This window comes from Panulirus ornatus, chromosome 70 (assembly GCF_036320965.1).
Source record: "Panulirus ornatus isolate Po-2019 chromosome 70, ASM3632096v1, whole genome shotgun sequence".
Taxonomy (NCBI): Eukaryota; Metazoa; Arthropoda; class Malacostraca; order Decapoda; family Palinuridae; genus Panulirus; species Panulirus ornatus.
Window position 1 is genome coordinate 12,508,250 of NC_092293.1, and position 18,541 is coordinate 12,526,790.

An 18,541-nucleotide genomic window follows, 5' to 3' on the forward strand; every position below is an offset into this window, starting at 1 on the left:
GCTCCATCCGCTGCCAAATCCACTCACAGATATCAAAAACACTTCACTTCCTCCACTTTTTCTCCATTCAAACTTACTTCCCAATTGACTTGACCCTCAGCCCTACTGTACCTAATAACCTCGCTCTTATTCACATTTACTTTCAGCTTTCTTCTTTCACACACTTTACCAAACTCAATAACCAGCTTCTGCAATTTCTCACCCGAATCATCCACCAGTGCTGTAATACATCATCAGAGAACAACATCTGACTCACTTCCCAAGCTCCCTCATCCACAACAGACTGCATACTTGCACATCTTTCCAAAACTCTTGCATTCACCTCCCTAACAGCCCCATCCATAAACAAATTAAACAACCATGGAGATATCACACACCCTGCCGCAAACCAACATTCACCAACTTAACTGAGACTGTGTCCACTCTAATTGCGGTAAATTACCATATGACTTTAACGGCACCAGCCAGCAGGAAAAATGTCGGATATAGGAGTGACTGAATATATTGCCATACATATATTAATCCCCGGGGATAGGGGAAAAAGAATACTTCCCACGCATTCCTCACGTGTCGTAGAAGGCGAGTAAAGGGGACGGGAGCGGTGCTAGAAACCCTCCCCTCCTTGTATTTCAACTTTCTAAGAGGAGAAACAGAAGGAGTCACGCGGGGAGTGCTCATCCTCCTCAAAGGCTCAGATTGGGGTGTCTAAATGTGTGTGGATGTAACCAAGATGAGAAAAAAGGAGAGATAGGTAGTATGTTTGCGGAAAGGAACCTGGATGGTTTGGCTCTGAGTGAAACGAAGCTCAAGGGTAAAGAGGAAGAGTGATTTGGGAATACCTTGGGAGTAAAGTCAGGGGTTAGTGAGAGGACAAGAGCAAGGGAAGGAGTAGCACTACTCCTGAATCAGGAGTTGTGGGAGTATGTGATAGAGTATAAGAAAGTAAATTCTTGATTGATATGGGTAAAACTGAAAGTTGATAGAGAGAGATGGGTGATCATTGGTGCATATGCACCTGGGCATGAGAAAGATCATGAGAGGCAAGTGTTTTGGGAGCAGCTGAAAGAGTGTGTTAGTGGTTTTGATGCACGCGACCGGGTTATAGTGATGCACATTTGAATGCAAAGGTGAGTAATGTGGCAGTTGAGGGAATACTTGGTATACATAGGGTGTTCAGTGTTGTAAATGGAAATGGTGAAGAACTTGTATATTTATGTGCTGAAAAAGGATTGTTGATTGGGAATACCTGGTTTAAAAAGAGAGATATACATAATGAAACGTATGTAAGTAGGAGAGATGGCCAGAGAGCGTTATTGGATTACGTGTTAGTTGATAGGCGCGCGAAAGAGAGACTTTTGGATGTTAATATGCTGAGAGGTGCAACTGGAGGGATGTCTGATCATTATCTTGTGGAGGCGAAGGTGAAGATTTGTAGAGGTTTTCAGAAAAGAAGAGAGAATGTTGGGGTGAAGAGAGTAGTGAGAGTAAGTGAGCTTAGGAAGGAGCCTTGTGTGAGGAAGTACCAGGAGAGGCTGAGTACAGAATGGAAAAAGGTGAGAACAAAGGAGGTAAGGGTAGTGGGGGAGGAATGGGGTATATTTAGGGAAGCAGTGATGGCTTGCGCAAAAGATGCTTGTGGCATGAGGAGCGTGGGAAGTGGGCAGATTAGAAAGGGTAGTGAGTGGTGGGATGAAAAAGTAAGATTGTTAGTGAAAGAGAAGAGAGAGGCGTTTGGACGACTTTTGCAGATAAATAATGCAAATGAGTGGGAGATGTATGAAAGAAAGAGGCAGGAGGTCAAGAGAAAGGTGCAAGAGGTGAAAAAGAGGGCAAATGAAAGTTGGGGTGAGAGAGTATCATTGAATTCTAAGGAGAATAAAAAGATGTTTTCGAAGGAGGTAAATAAAGTGCACAAGACAAGGAAACAAATGGGAAGTTCAGTGAAGGGGGCTAATGGGGAGGTGATAACAAGTAGTGGTGATGTGAGAAGGAGATGGAGTGAGTATTTTGAATGTTTGTTGAATGTGTTTGATGATAGAGTGGCAGATATAGGATGTTCTGGTCGAGGTGGTGTGCAAAGTGAGACGGTAATGTCATGTTATCTTTATTGTCACGGTGGTTGTATTGTCATCGTGGCTATACAGTCATGTTGGCTATATTGTCATTAAGATAACATTGTTATGGTAACTATATTGCCCTGGTGGCTGTATATTTTCATAGTAGGACGATTGTATTATGGCGATTGTATTGCATTTCTGAGTATATTGTCATAGTGACTGTGTTGCCATAATATCTATATTGTCATTTAATTTGTTGAATTGATGGAAATATTGTGCAAGAAACGGTACTGTCATGTTATCTGCATTGTCACTGTGGTTGTATTGTCATTGAAACTATATAGTCATGTTAGCTATATTGTCATTAACATTACATTATCATGGTAACTGTATAGCCTTTGTGGCTGTATTGTTAGGTCACTATATTGCCATGATGGCTATTTGCCATTTTTGTTATATAACAAGGAGGTGACTGTCTTTTCATGTTGGCAATATTGTCAGAATAGCTATATTGTCGAGTAGTAGGTATATATATTTCTATTCTGGCGTTATATTATAATGATGGCAATAATAACGTTTTGGAGATATAGTGCCTTGGCAGCTGAACTCTTATTGTAGATATTTTTCAATTTGAATATTACATCATGGTAGCTACATAGCCAAGGTTACTATATTTTCATGGTAGCTACATTGTCATGGTGAAGACATTGGCATGGTGGCTGTATTGTTATTTTCAATATAATGCCGTCCTGGCTTCATTATCTTGGTCGCTATATCAACTTGATGGCTATATTGCTATGGTTAATTTTGTCGTTCGGGATATATTTTGTTATTAGCTACAATATTGTTGTGATTATATTATCATGATAATAATATTTTCATGGCGGCTTATTTGGTATTGTAAGTGTAAGTGAATGAATATCATCTCATCATGTCACTTAAATTGTCATGGTTTTTACACTGTGATATTGTTTATGTCAACCTGCTGATTATATAATCATGATTGGTGTATAATTATGGTAACTATATTGTAATGCCGTTTTATTTCATTGTGATAATTTTGTCATGTTGACTACAATCACATGACAGCTATAAAGTTATGACTATATTATGATGATAAATCCTGTCTGAGTCACTGTTCTTTCACAGAGATTATATTGTCCTGGAGTCTATATGTTTTCTATGATCCGAAAGCGACTATTCATTTATAGTATCTATGTTGTCAGGTGGTTGTATTGCATTTGCGAATATAAGTTGGATGTTTTCTATATTTTTGCTTTGACTATATTATCATATCATCTATATGATCATGGTAGTTTTATTGTTATAGTGAATACATTGTCGTCGTGACTATATTATCATAATGGCTAAATTGTCATAGCTAATATGTTGACATGGGGGCTATGTTTTCATGATATTTACAAAGTCATTGTAAGATTGGTATCAAAGTGACTCTAATGTGCTGGCGATTGATTTATAACGTGACATTATCGTCAGGATGGCTGTATTGTCATGGTGGCTATATTGTCGTTTGCTGTATTTTCAATTTTACGCTTTTGTGAAGATAGCTTTACTGTCAGTGTAGCTATAGTGTCATGGAGATTATATATTCATAGTGGTAGTATCGTCATTATGAACATATTGTCATTTTGGCTATCTTCTTATTTTCGTTACAGTACTATCGTGTATATATCGCCACCTTGGCTATATTAGCAATGTGATATTTTTTATAGGTGCTGTATTGTCATTTTTTTAATCATGCATATTTTGTCGTAAGTGATATATTATCATGATAAATATAATATTCCGGTGACTATATATTGACCTTGTGACTATATTGTTATTATGACTATAATCTCATGTTGGATATCTTGCCAAGATAACTACATTGTATTATCTACTCATAAATCTCTAAGTTCTGATAACCAAAAAATTTTAAGAGTAGATAGGGTAGAAACTGATGGAAGCCATTTCTAACATTCTTGCATGACCTGACTTCTCGCCGTCCCAAAACATATCCATCCCAGCTTGGATATTGTACTGCTGTGATCGTCAACTAATTTGAAAAGGAAGACATTGAATGGAGAAATTACTGAGGTAATCTCCAAAGATGATTACTGGTCTGAGAAACAAATTCAGAAAGCAGATTAAACGACTTAATCCATTCAGCTTTACGGAAAAGAAGTTTAAGAGATCCTATACACGTATATGAAGTTATTGTAATGGCATCCCTTTAAGCTTGATATTTTTACTTCCTGTAACTAGTTCCAACAATTAAAGCAATATTCAGCATTGTGATTTAAGTGACTGAATTTAGGATGCATTTGGATCTGTCAAAAATTGTATCTAGCAAATACTTCAACTTTCAACTGACCCATTCTATATTTTATTCATTTCATCTCAGTTTCATCATCTTCCTGTTACTGTTTAATATCAACAGTAGCCCGTCTACGTAGTTGGGGCTCTGAAGCAAAGGAAACTTTTTCTAGCCTAGGTTAGGTTAGCATCTGAACCAAACCTAAATCACCTTATCTTAGAAATATGTTCAGACAGTACCTTCTGAAAATATTTCTTAAGGTAAGGTCGTGGGGGTTAGTTTAGGTGCTAACTAAACCTTGGCTAGAAAAAGTTTGCTTTAAAGCCACAGCTACTTGAAAGGCCTACTTTAAGTGGTGATATTGGAATTCATTTGCTCCAGTGTGCTCCTCTGTCCGTTTGTTTTATGTCCATCTAAAGATTCATACGTTCAATTTTTGATGTAGATTGATTTCCCATCTTAGTTTCGTCTACGGAATTCTACATCTTCAGTTCAGCACACCATTGTGGTAATGAAGGGAAAGTCACCACATTCATAAGCCGAGTGCACGTAGCTTATCCCACCTCGTTAGAGAGAAAACTTACCTGTATTTGAATTAATGAACGGGCAAAGAGAAGACAAAATTCTAATACACATTTATTATACAACTATATAATTTATATCATATATATTATCACATTTCCTGCACTTTCCATCACAAATTTGCTGAGGTCATAGCCTTGAAGTTACCATTACCTTACAACCTTAAGGATGGTGGTCTACAACACCTCTAGATTGATGGAGAAAACGAAAAGTTTCGTTTTACTATTAAGACCACAGAAATACGGTAATTCCACTTCACTACCACTAACTACTAGTTATTTTACGTGTTGATTTTCACGGACAAGATTTTCATCCTCTGAGCGAAGCCATAGAATAATCGTCCTTATCTACTCTGAGCATTGGATAGCCTCCTGATGATCAAGATTGCTGTTTTGGTTGTCCGTTTCCCTTGTTACTGCTGCGCCTCACTGCACACCTTACATGAGTGCCTTCCACAGTATTAGGGACAGCTGCTGGGCCTCACTGTAGCTACTTCTGGGACGGTTGCCAATCTTCCTCGTATTCCCTCATGACCACAGCGCCAAACCGACTCCCGCCATCAGGCCGAAACGCACAAACATTTCTGACAAAATTGAGACAACCGCTTTCGCGTCAGTTTTGACACCAAGTGGATTTAAACGACAATTACGCTCAAGATGCTTGGTTTTTCGTTCATGGATTGAACAGAAGCAACCAACGATGGTTGCTACTGCCCAATCCATGAAGTCCCCCCCACCACGGAAAGGTAACCAAGCTTCGGGGGGGATGGGTGTTTACCCTGACGCCAACGGAGAAACTCAATACAATATTTTTATTATAACTTTCCTTAATCTTGAAAAAGGAATCAATGAGAGGGATGAATAGCCCCAGTCATATGAAGATTGGCTGACCGAGTCCTTGCGCAAGGTGATTTCTTTGAGGGTTGCTTTATGGAAGGCACGGTAGCGTCGGAAGAGTTTCATTTTTTCTTTGAAGACGAAGGAAATTATCCCCGTGAATTTATGTATTTTTTTGGGGGGGGGATAATGTTCCCATATTTTTTTCTTTCTTTGTTTTCAACGTCCCTACGTAGATATTATGTGTCATCCACTACTGGGAGAAAGCCAGACTTCCGCCAGATTAACGTTATCCTTGGCGAGGCGAAACTAAAGTTGTCTTGGTGTTGGTTCCTTAGTGATAACCCAAACACAAACACAAACACACCTCCAGTGTCCACTCTAGGGCCGTTTTCTCCTGCAGCACCAGCAGGAAGAAAGAACTCCGGTTCCTCACCAACTGAATCTTTTGGCACGGGGAACGTGTGTCATCTCGACACGCCTTTTAACGCCCGTACGTGGTGCGGAGTGCAGTCGGTCTGTAACGTAGGACATGTCATGTGTTATTGGTCCCAGTCGGTCTAGAACGCTGGGCCTGACATGTGTTGGGGGACCAAGTCGGTCTTGAATGGTGGGCCTGACTTGTGTTGGGGGACCAAGTCGGTCTTGAATGGTGGGCCTGACAGGTCTTGAGACCTGCCATGTCTCCCTGAAGGTGGGCCTGACAAGTGGGGTGGGCTGCATTTCCTCATGGATGGTGGGTCTGGTAGGGAGTGTGGGCTGCAATGCCACTTGAGTGGGCGAGGTCACTTGGTCAGCATCAGTGGGACGGTGAGGTTTCACTTTTGCACAGCGTCCGTTGACGGAGAGTGGTGTCACGTCGGCAAGAAGTGCCTTCTTGTAGGAGGCATAGCAGGAGTACTGGATGACGGCAATCCCGCGGTGGTTCTCGTAGGTCGTGTAGGACTGCATGTCGAAGCGAACGATGTCGCCGAGCTGCTTGAAGAATTCCCAGACGTTCGTCCTTGAGATTTTGTATGGAACGTTGACGACCCTGATGGTATACCTCTGCAGGACGGTTTTGAGAACCCCTTGCAACTGCTCGTTGGTGGGCACGATGACATGTATGTCGTCATCATCGCAGCCCAACTCATCTATATGTGGGAGTCGGGTCTCGTGTGGTGGACGGTCCAGCAAATCCTCCTCATCGTGGAAAGGCAGGTAGGCCTGGTCAAGGAGGGCGACCCAGAGCACCTGCTGCTGCTCGACCACCTCCACAACTGAGCTTTTTGCAAAAACTTCCATGTTGAAGATACTATGATTACGTTGTGCACTTTACGAAGTAACCTCGGTTATCCTTGTATGTCCACAAATATAGTGTCTAAATTGATATGGAAAAATATAGTAAGGTACCTCCATGCTCTGATATCCTACATAGAAATAAAAGCATAGTCGACTTCGGCTATTTTGAATGCAGAGACCATCTAAAATATTGTAGATGGGTTAATGGTTGTTACATGGTGACCAGGGGTACAGGTGGATGGGACAGACTGGATATAGTGAAGATCGATAGGTGGGACAGACAGGGTATAGTGAACATCCATAGATGGGACAGACTGGGTACAGTGAAGATTGATAGATGGGACAGACAGGGTATAGTGAATATCCATAGATGGGAGAGACAGGGTGTAGTGAAGATGCATACATGGGACTGACAGGGTACAGTGAAGATTCGTAGATGGGACAGACAGGGTATAGTGAAGATCCATAGATGGGACAGACAGGGTATAGTGAAGATTGATAGATGGGACAGGCTGGGTATAGTGAAGATCCATAGATGGGACAGATGGTATAGTGAAGATGTGCAGATGGGACACACATTATAATGGATTGATGGGACAGACAGGGTATAGTGAAGATCCATAGATAGGACAGGCTGGGTGCTGGGTATAGCGAAGATCCATAGATGGGACAGAGGTTATAGTGAAGATGTGTAGACAGGACACACATTACAATGAATTGATTGATGGGACAGACAGGGTATAGTGAAGATTGATAGATGGGACAGGCTGGGTATAGTGAAGATCCATAGTTGGGAGAGAGGGCATAGTGAAGATGTGTAGATGGGACACACATTATAATGAATTGATTGATGGGACAGACAGGGTATAGTGAAGATCGATAGACAGGACAGACAGGGTATAGAGAAGATCCATAGATGGGACAGGCTGGGTATAATGAAGATCGATAGATAGGACAGACAAGGTATCGTGAAGATCGATAGATGGGACAGACAGGGTATAGTGAAGATCGATAGATGATGGCAGACAGGGTATAGTGAAGATCGATAGATGGGGACAGACAGTGTATAATGAAAATAAATAGATGGGACAGATTGGTTATAGTGATCGATAGATGGGACAGACTGGGTATATTGGCGATCGATAGATGGAAATGTTGGCACAAACAAACAATGGCCAGGTGGTCCTGAGTAGCAGATCTCTGGTACTTGCAGGCCAGAACTTAATGATGGTGAGAGATAATGGTGTCTCCCTCTGTAGTGAACATGATGGTGAGAGATAATGATGTCTCCCTCTGTAGTGAATATGATATTGAGAGATAATGGTGTCTCCCTCTGTAATGAACATGATGGTGAGAGATAATGGTGTCTCCCTCTGTAGTAAACATGATGGTGAGAGATAATGGTGTCTCCCTCAATAGTGAACATGACGGTGAGAGATAATGGTGTCTCTCTCTGCAGTGAACATGATGGTGAGAGATAATGGTGCCTCTCTCTGTAGTGAACATGACGGTGAGAGATAATGGTGTCTATGATTCGGTACTTAGAACTCACATGAGATTAATCAGATATATGATTATGAGCAGAAAAAGATGTTATCTATGTGTGATATGTAAGAGGAGGAAAACTACTCCCACACATCACATTTTACACACATTTCCACAGGACAAAGAAAGGTAAGGGGTATTGTTGTGATGGAATTGGTAAGACATTCATAAATATAAACGTAGGATGGGATAAATCTAAGACAAGTAGATAACAAACAACCACATTTTTCTACAAACTCAACAAAGACAAAGGCGAATCTTTTAGATATCAAGAAGTACATACCATATTTCCCCAATACCTACAGTTTTGTAATTAAAGAAAAAAATATTCTTGAGCTTACTTATTGACGAGTCACTTATGCTAGTTAACTTTGTTTTCAAGCTCATTATTGTTAGAGTATTTCCCATCATCTCTTATCTGCATAATCACTTCATCAGGATCATTAGGCTTACGTGGACCAATTACAGGATATGTATGTAAATATGTTGCTTTAATGTTAAAGAATGAAATATGTCCTGGTTGATATGGCATGATTGTTGATGAAACCGTCCAGTTGATTTGGTCCCTAACATTGTGTTTAATGTTACCTATATATGTTATTGCTCATAGTTGTCTCAAGTCGTCCGTGCAATACTTCATCCTTGGGAAAAACAGGAAAAGACAAGTTTTAGATTATTTTCTTGTTTTTTTAAACTGAAAATTCACTGTAAAGTTTTCGTCAACAAACAGCTAGACAGCGCAAGGGTAATTAGTACCACCAGCTGTTGACAACGCGCACAATTAAAGCAGTCATTGCTCACGCGAGATTACTCCTGCTTTCCTGTCTTTCTTATATAGTCTTTGTATCGCTACACACACACACACACACACACACACACACACACACACACATATACACACACACCATCATTGATGTCATTATCTTTCCACTACAAGCTACATTACACTCTCCACAAGAGGTAATTCTGCCCAGTGTACACCCTCTACCGTATCCTGCCATCTTCACTATATTAATGTTTCATCTTCACAACACTAGTGCTTCAACTTCACTCTGTTAATCTATCATCTAGGATATTAAATCAATGAGGAAACGCTAGTCTACTATATTTTTGTGTGGCTTCACTATATTTTTGCAAGTGCTGGTCTATGAAAGTTTACTTCGTCAAGTAAATCACTCATCTCACCAGATCGCAGAAATGACTCACGTCCGCGCTGCCCATCGGTACCCTGGCAAGGAATCCTTCCTTGAATTTTTCGAGGCTCACATCCAGCAAACCGGGGCTGTTAAAGATTGTATAAGCCGAACTGAGCTATATTTGCGATACTGTGAATTCTGCGAAGGGTTCGGGTACGAGAAAGCTGCCGTCCTGAACGTCGGCAGAACACTGGGACGGTGGGGCATCAAGGCAGATCGCAGACTTGGAGGACGCAACGGCCGCCACCAGGAGTACGCCTACACCAGAATTGCCTGGTTGTCCGGCAGTGAGGGCCTGGCCCAGGGAGGAAAGCGGTGCCTTCCAGAATGCCAAAGGCCTTCCAGGAAGAGATCACGTCTGGATATCGAACCCGTGCACGAGAGAGTAGTGGTGAAGATCCAGACTCGGCATCAAGATGATGATGACCTGTGCAAAGGCGGACCCAGCGAGGAAACTGGTGTAGTTGACACAGGAGCAGCCGCCATCCCCATCAATGTTTCTTTGGCTCCCACCAAACAACGGGGCAAAGTGATGCCTACCACTGAATTGGTGACCTTGATCCCCTACTTCTATGGGGATGAATCAGGCTTGGTGGATCCCGACGTACTCGTACTGGTCGTCGATGAAGACCCTGATGTGTCCGTCACTGCGACTGGAGGATCAGCAGCACCTGCAGCAGCAGCCGACCCTAAAGCTGAAGCTGCCGTGTTGAAGATTAAAGTCCACACCACCAACATTCATCCCTGAAATTCCTTGAACCTTAAGTTCCCGTCCCTGAGATTGGAGAAGCTGCTCCTCCTCCAGCAGTCGACCCTGTTATACCCGGTCCTCAGAAGACACTTCCTATGGCAAAAGTTCTCATTCAGTTGCAAATTATTGACAAACTATTGCACGGATGAAGCGGTTATCATAAAGGATCAAATCGTTAGGAAAAGTTCCTAACATTTATGAGTCCCATCCATAGGGATGAAAAAAAAATAAGAAAAATACATCCATTCTGTTGGGTGCCATAAACATGGCACAAATGGACCCTAAGTCGAACTGCTGACCTCCTAGTGGTAGGGTCCGGGCAACTTTGAGGGAACATTAACCTTCAAAGGCTAACAGCAGTCGCACAAAAACAATAAAGATTAATCATTATTAGTCATTTACAATAATCATAGACGATGGTTATAGCCTCGCCCATTTATCATCTCATTTGCTGTGTACGAAATCATAGGCGACTCTGATTGCACCTACATCTATCAGTTTACCTATTTATTCAACCATCTATCTATCTGTCTATCGTCCGTGTTTGAAGATTTTCTGTATCATGTAAATCTCAGCCATTGAAATGTCCTGAGATCAATGTCGAAGAAGTGAACAAAAGAATTCTAGTTTGGACTGAAATACTTAGCCCCGTTTTTGCACATTTTCTCACCATTTATCCACCATTCATTCCTCGTAAGGATCTACAAGCTATCTTCAGAGCTGCATTACAAATATATGAAACATGTCACCAACTCACTGTTTTGTTCATATTTCTTGCTATATTACATCTGTCAGTTTCTAAATGCAATCATCGGATGATTATGGCTGTGTCTACACACTCCCGCCATCTGGCCAACCTTGTACATATGATCATTTAAACTCTGACATTTTAACAAATTGTTTCAAAACGACTCCATGAAACGCGAACTTAAAATTCATCCATTTAACTCCCTCATTCATTAACGAACATTTAAACATGATCATTTGAACGTAAATCTTCCAGCTGCATTATGTCAACAAAGTCCTTTTACATACGTCATTAGGTTAGGTTGGGTTAGGTTAGGTTAGGTTAGGTTAATTAACCTCGTCAATTAAACACTTTAATACTACCATGCAACAGTGAACTTTTACACACCGTCATATTGCAGCTGTTGTATGAAATGCTTCACATAACTAAAGAATTTAAAGTGAATTATTTTAACGATATTCTTGGAATTCTGCACTTTAATATGAACCTTTAAATTCTGACTGTAGAGGTACACATGACCTTTAAATTCCACCAGAGCAATGGGAGTTTGTACAATTAATTTAACTCTGCCACTGAACGCGAACTTTTAAATTTAGCTGGGCGGCCTCTTATTCCCTGGCTGCCATTCATACTTTGTCCTTTTAAACTGTGTGTTTATATCGCTCTCATTCACCCTTAATTTCGATCGTCTCTGATATTTCAGTCGTAAAATTTGTTCATGTTGCCATATTGCATTAGTTAAGGTTTATGGTTAAGCCTAAAGATTCTAGTGTTTACAGTGACGGAGCCACCTGTATGTTGTACCAGACAACCAGTAATGTATGGTGACTGACGTCTACAGTGACGAGGCCACCTGTATGTTGTACCAGACAACCAGTAATGTATGGTGACTGACGTCTACAGTGACGGAGACACCTGTATGTTGTACCAGACAACCAGTAATGTATGGTGACTGACATCTACAGTGACGGAGCCACCTGTATGTTGTACCAGACAACCAGTAATGTATGGTGACTGACGTCTACAGTGACGGAGGCCACCTGTATGTTGTACCAGACAACCAGTAATGTATGGTGACTGACGTCTACAGTGACGGAGCCACCTGTATGTTGTACCAGACAACCAGTAATGTATGGTGACTGACGTCTACAGTGACGGAGCCACCTGTATGTTGTACCAGACAACCAGTAATGTATGGTGACTGACGTCTACAGTGACGGAGCCACCTGTATGTTGTACCAGACAACCAGTAATGTATGGTGACTGACGTCTACAGTGACGGAGCCACCTGTATATCGGAACCGTTATGAATCATGATGGTATGGGAACCGTTATGATCATGATGGTATGGGAACCGTTGTGAATCATGATGGTATGGAACCGTTGTGAATCATGATGGTATGGGAACCGTTATGAATCATGATGGTATGGGAACCGTTATGAATCATGATGGTATGGGAACCGTTATGAATCATGATGGTATGGGAACCGTTATGAATCATGATGGTATGGGAACCGTTATGAATCATGATGGTATGGGAACCGTTATGAATCATGATGGTATGGAACCGTTATGAATCATGATGGTATGGGAACCGTTATGAATCATGATGGTATGGGAACCGTTATGAATCATGATGGTATGGGAACCGTTATGAATCATGATGGTATGGGAACCGTTATGAATCATGATGGTATGGGAACCGTTATGAATCATGATGGTATGGGAACCGTTATGAATCATGATGGTATGGGAACCGTTATGAATCATGATGGTATGGGAACCGTTATGAATCATGATGGTATGGGAACCGTTATGAATCATGATGGTATGGGAACCGTTATGAATCATGATGGTATGGGAACCGTTATGAATCATGATGGTATGGGAACCGTTATGAATCATGATGGTATGGGAACCGTTATGAATCATGATGGTATGGGAACCGTTGTGAATCATGATGGTATGGGAACCGTTATGAATCATGATGGTATGGGAACCGTTATGAATCATGATGGTATGGGAACCGTTATGAATCATGATGGTATGGGAACCGTTATGAATCATGATGGTATGGGAACCGTTATGAATCATGATGGTATGGGAACCGTTATGAATCATGATGGTATGGGAACCGTTATGAATCATGATGGTATGGGAACCGTTATGAATCATGATGGTATGGGAACCGTTATGAATCATGATGGTATGGGAACCGTTGTGAATCATGATGGTATGGGAACCGTTATGAATCATGATGGTATGGGAACCGTTATGAATCATGATGGTATGGGAACCGTTATGAATCATGATGGTATCGGAACCGTTGTGAATCATGATGGTATGGGAACCGTTATGAATCATGATGGTATGGGAACCGTTATGAATCATGATGGTATGGGAACCGTTATGAATCATGATGGTATGGGAACCGTTATGAATCATGATGGTATGGGAACCGTTATGAATCATGATGGTATGGGAACCGTTATGAATCATGATGGTATGGGAACCGTTATGAATCATGATGGTATGGGAACCGTTATGAATCATGATGGTATGGGAACCGTTATGAATCATGATGGTATGGGAACCGTTATGAATCATGATGGTATGGGAACCGTTATGAATCATGATGGTATGGGAACCGTTATGAATCATGATGGTATCGGAACCGTTATGAATCATGATGGTATGGGAACCGTTATGAATCATGATGGTATGGGAACCGTTATGAATCATGATGGTATGGGAACCGTTATGAATCATGATGGTATGGGAACCGTTATGAATCATGATGGTATGGGAACCGTTATGAATCATGATGGTATGGGAACCGTTATGAATCATGATGGTATGGGAACCGTTATGAATCATGATGGTATGGGAACCGTTATGAATCATGATGGTATGGGAACCGTTATGAATCATGATGGTATGGGAACCGTTATGAATCATGATGGTATGGGAACCGTTATGAATCATGATGGTATGGGAACCGTTATGAATCATGATGGTATGGGAACCGTTATGAATCATGATGGTATGGGAACCGTTATGAATCATGATGGTATGGGAACCGTTATGAATCATGATGGTATGGGAACCGTTATGAATCATGATGGTATGGGAACCGTTATGAATCATGATGGTATGGGAACCGTTATGAATCATGATGGTATGGGAACCGTTATGAATCATGATGGTATGGGAACCGTTATGAATCATGATGGTATGGGAACCGTTATGAATCATGATGGTATGGGAACCGTTATGAATCATGATGGTATGGGAACCGTTATGAATCATGATGGTATGGGAACCGTTATGAATCATGATGGTATGGGAACCGTTATGAATCATGATGGTATGGGAACCGTTATGAATCATGATGGTATGGGAACCGTTATGAATCATGATGGTATGGGAACCGTTATGAATCATGATGGTATGGGAACCGTTATGAATCATGATGGTATGGGAACCGTTATGAATCATGATGGTATGGGAACCGTTATGAATCATGATGGTATGGGAACCGTTATGAATCATGATGGTATGGGAACCGTTATGAATCATGATGGTATGGGAACCGTTATGAATCATGATGGTATGGGAACCGTTATGAATCATGATGGTATGGGAACCGTTATGAATCATGATGGTATGGGAACCGTTATGAATCATGATGGTATGGGAACCGTTATGAATCATGATGGTATGGGAACCGTTATGAATCATGATGGTATGGGAACCGTTATGAATCATGATGGTATGGGAACCGTTATGAATCATGATGGTATGGGAACCGTTATGAATCATGATGGTATGGGAACCGTTATGAATCATGATGGTATGGGAACCGTTATGAATCATGATGGTATGGGAACCGTTATGAATCATGATGGTATGGGAACCGTTATGAATCATGATGGTATGGGAACCGTTATGAATCATGATGGTATGGGAACCGTTATGAATCATGATGGTATGGGAACCGTTATGAATCATGATGGTATGGGAACCGTTATGAATCATGATGGTATGGGAACCGTTGTGAATCATGATGGTATGGGAACCGTTATGAATCATGATGGTATGGGAACCGTTGTGAATCTCGTACCTATGATTCATAGTGAGTGAACCCAGGTGCCTTGGTGTGGTAACATAGCTGTTCTGGTGAGGGTGGAGGTGACGGCTACGGACTTACCAGTGAATTATCATCCATGGCATTATTTTGGACGGGTTTAATGACGTTCAGTCACAACTGCCACACTTGTTTAGTGTTAATTCTCATTTATTTCACGATTTTGGGTTGTTTCCAGCCTATCTATTTTCCAGATTATATTGTTATAATGGCCACTACCTGGACACAGAGTGTCACAAAATGAAATAATTGCTTAGGGTTAAATTAAGAACAGAGAAACTTGGCAACTTGAGCTTGAACAGTTATGTGCTACCCTGCCGCCCGCAGTCATGTTGGCAACGCTGGTCAGTCGTGATGGCTTAGTCCCGGCGACTCCACTTCCCCCCTGGCCGTCTGGGGGCGCTCCAATCTGGACTTTTTTTCGCTCTGGATATTTCTTTTTGTCTCCTACTTGTTATCTTAAATAATCAACATAATGTAGATGTTCACCGCAATATAATGATACTGTGTACGCAGAGATATAAAACTGATACAGTATCGATTTAAATTTTAACGATAAAATTGGCGGTCAAAATAGCAACAACCAATGAGGTGTGCGTGTCAGGTAGGAGGGAAGTGGAGTGGGCCGGTTATGGTAGTAGTGTTGCCAAGATGACTGCGGTATAGCTATAGGTAATGATAGACTTTACGTTTGTCTTACACAACAACACAGAGCCGGGCCCCCGGGGAACTGAGTGAGTCTTTACCTTTCCAAGGTTTCTGGGAATCGAGACTAAACACTGGAGACTGAGTTTATATCCCTCATACATCAGTATTATAAGGATCCGTTATACTGCTTCCAGCAATTAGAGAGAGAGAGAGAGAGAGAGAGAGAGAGAGAGAGAGAGAGAGAGAGAGACTGATGGGGTTGTGTGATGTAGAATAACCATACAGGACGAACAGGAACATTAGTTTATTGCAGTAACATGACAAATTAACCTTAATTACATTTAATGTGACCTTCATCCCCCAGCCACGGCCATCAACAACTTGGTGAATCCTTGTGGCAACACAATGGACGAAGTTTGTGCAGACACTGGGGGCGGCGACGAAGGCTGTACCATACCTCGCGTGCAGTGTCCATGATGTCTTGTTGGTTCCTGGCCTCACTCACCCTCCATTCCCGGCTCATAATTGCCCACAGCTTCTCTGTAGGGATCATGTCACACCCTTCGTGGGCCAGTCCAAGACTTGGATTTCCATGTGGGCACTAGACCACCACACATTGCTCTACTGGTGTGTATTGAGCACTTATCCTGCACCAGCTGGATGACATTTGACTGTGGGACGCTCATGGTGCGAACAGGAGGATGAAGAACATCTAATATTTCACTGTATTGCTGGCTGTTACAGTGACCTTACCAGCTGGCCAGGCCCAGGTTTCCACCTCCATCCCCAACATGACCCTTGCACTCTGCCTCAGTGTTGAAGCTGGCAGATATGTTCAGAACTGTAACGGGTATTGTGAGGGCGCCTCCAGCACAGTCTTGAACCTGCCTCAACAGAGGAGAACATTTTTCATATGTCAACATGATAACGTCTTCCCAGTCACCTTCTCCCACTCCTAAATGTTGTAGGGCAGATCCCAGGCGCGCGTGCTTGCCTGTGTGCTTGGTTCAGTTGCTCTTCCTCAGCAGGAGTGTGGCAGTGTAGGTGTTGTTCCTGGAGACGGCGTCTGGTGGTGCCTGCATGACACTGCTGCGTCTGTGGCTGACGTGGACAGCTGACCTCATGGCTCTGTCCCGCACGACCTACCTACCCCAGCCGTTCATCCTGCTCACACGTCCTGCACAACCTGTCCCAGCCGTTCATCCTGCTCACACGTCCTGCACAACCTGTCCCATCCGTTCATCCTGCTCACACGTCCTGCACGACCTGCCCCATCCGTTCATCCTGCTCACACGTCCTGCACAACCTGCCCCATCCGTTCATCCTCCTCACACGTCCTGCACAACCTGCCCCATCCGTTCATCCTGCTCACACGTCCTGCACGACCTGCTCCAGCCGTTCATCGTCCTCACGCGTCCTGCACCGGGGTCGTCCACTTGGTGGTCTGGTGCGAGCCGACCTCTCCTACTGCCATCTTATCCACCTCGCTGCTCTCTGAGGAGGCCGTGTGGGGCAGCAGCAGTTCTGGCCACTGGTGTCCCAAGCAATGACTATATACACCATGATAGGAAAGCCACTGCTCCAACCAATACAAAAATGGATGACCAAAATACGTGTTGGCAACTTTGTGGGTCTCTCTCCCACGTCCTCTATAGTCATGACGCATAACCTTCATGGGTCACTAATATAAATCTTTATTAAATACAAACGGCAGTATATAGTTTCACTCATCCTGATGTTATGTAGTTGTCATGTTTATCTCACCTTCAGATTTTCTCCTAGTACACATATGGTCAATAACAGGAGTAAAGGTTCTTACACTTCCCTTCATTCAACTGACGTAGCAGAAATTTAACCTATTTGCTTTTCTTCCATTTTGCTTTATCATTTATCTGTTAATAATAGTATATACATTTTTATCATCCTGATGTTATGTAAGATATTTTGATCACAACTGTCTGTTCTCCGTGTATCATCTTGTATGTGGTTGCTCAGTAACATGATCATAATCATTTTTCGCTCATCCGCAATCTATGTATTGGATATTTCTTTCTATTTTCTCACAATTTCTCTTCTCTTTCAAATATTTCTTAATTATCTAATAGATCAACAACAGGTACACATTTATCTAATATAGTGCAAATAAGAGCATGTTAAACACACAGACCTTTCCAATCACCAGTATATAAATAGGATTTGCAGTCGCCATCTGCATGAATGATGCATAACAAAGATTAGCTTTGATGTATGATATAGCATTGCACATAAGCAGTGCAGACATATACACCTACACTGTAAGTTTCACAATCCTGCACCTACTGAACACCTTACAAAACAGGAAGATCTTGTTTCTGTTGGGAGGATGTCATCTGTCCAGTCACATAATTTCTTGATACAAAATGATAACTGCAGCAGACGTTGTAGCTTGTGTG

General features: G+C 42.0%; 1 long non-coding RNA gene across 1 annotated transcript; it reads right to left on the reverse strand.

Annotated features, from left to right (window-relative positions):
- Nucleotides 1–16,397: 16,397 nt before the first annotated feature.
- On the reverse strand, nucleotides 16,398–17,676 carry LOC139747731 (uncharacterized). The gene is made up of 2 exons (XR_011712453.1): nucleotides 17,496–17,676; nucleotides 16,398–17,251 (listed from the first exon to the last, which is right to left on the reverse strand). It is a non-coding gene; the product is annotated as an uncharacterized lncRNA (long non-coding RNA).
- Nucleotides 17,677–18,541: the final 865 nt, after the last annotated feature.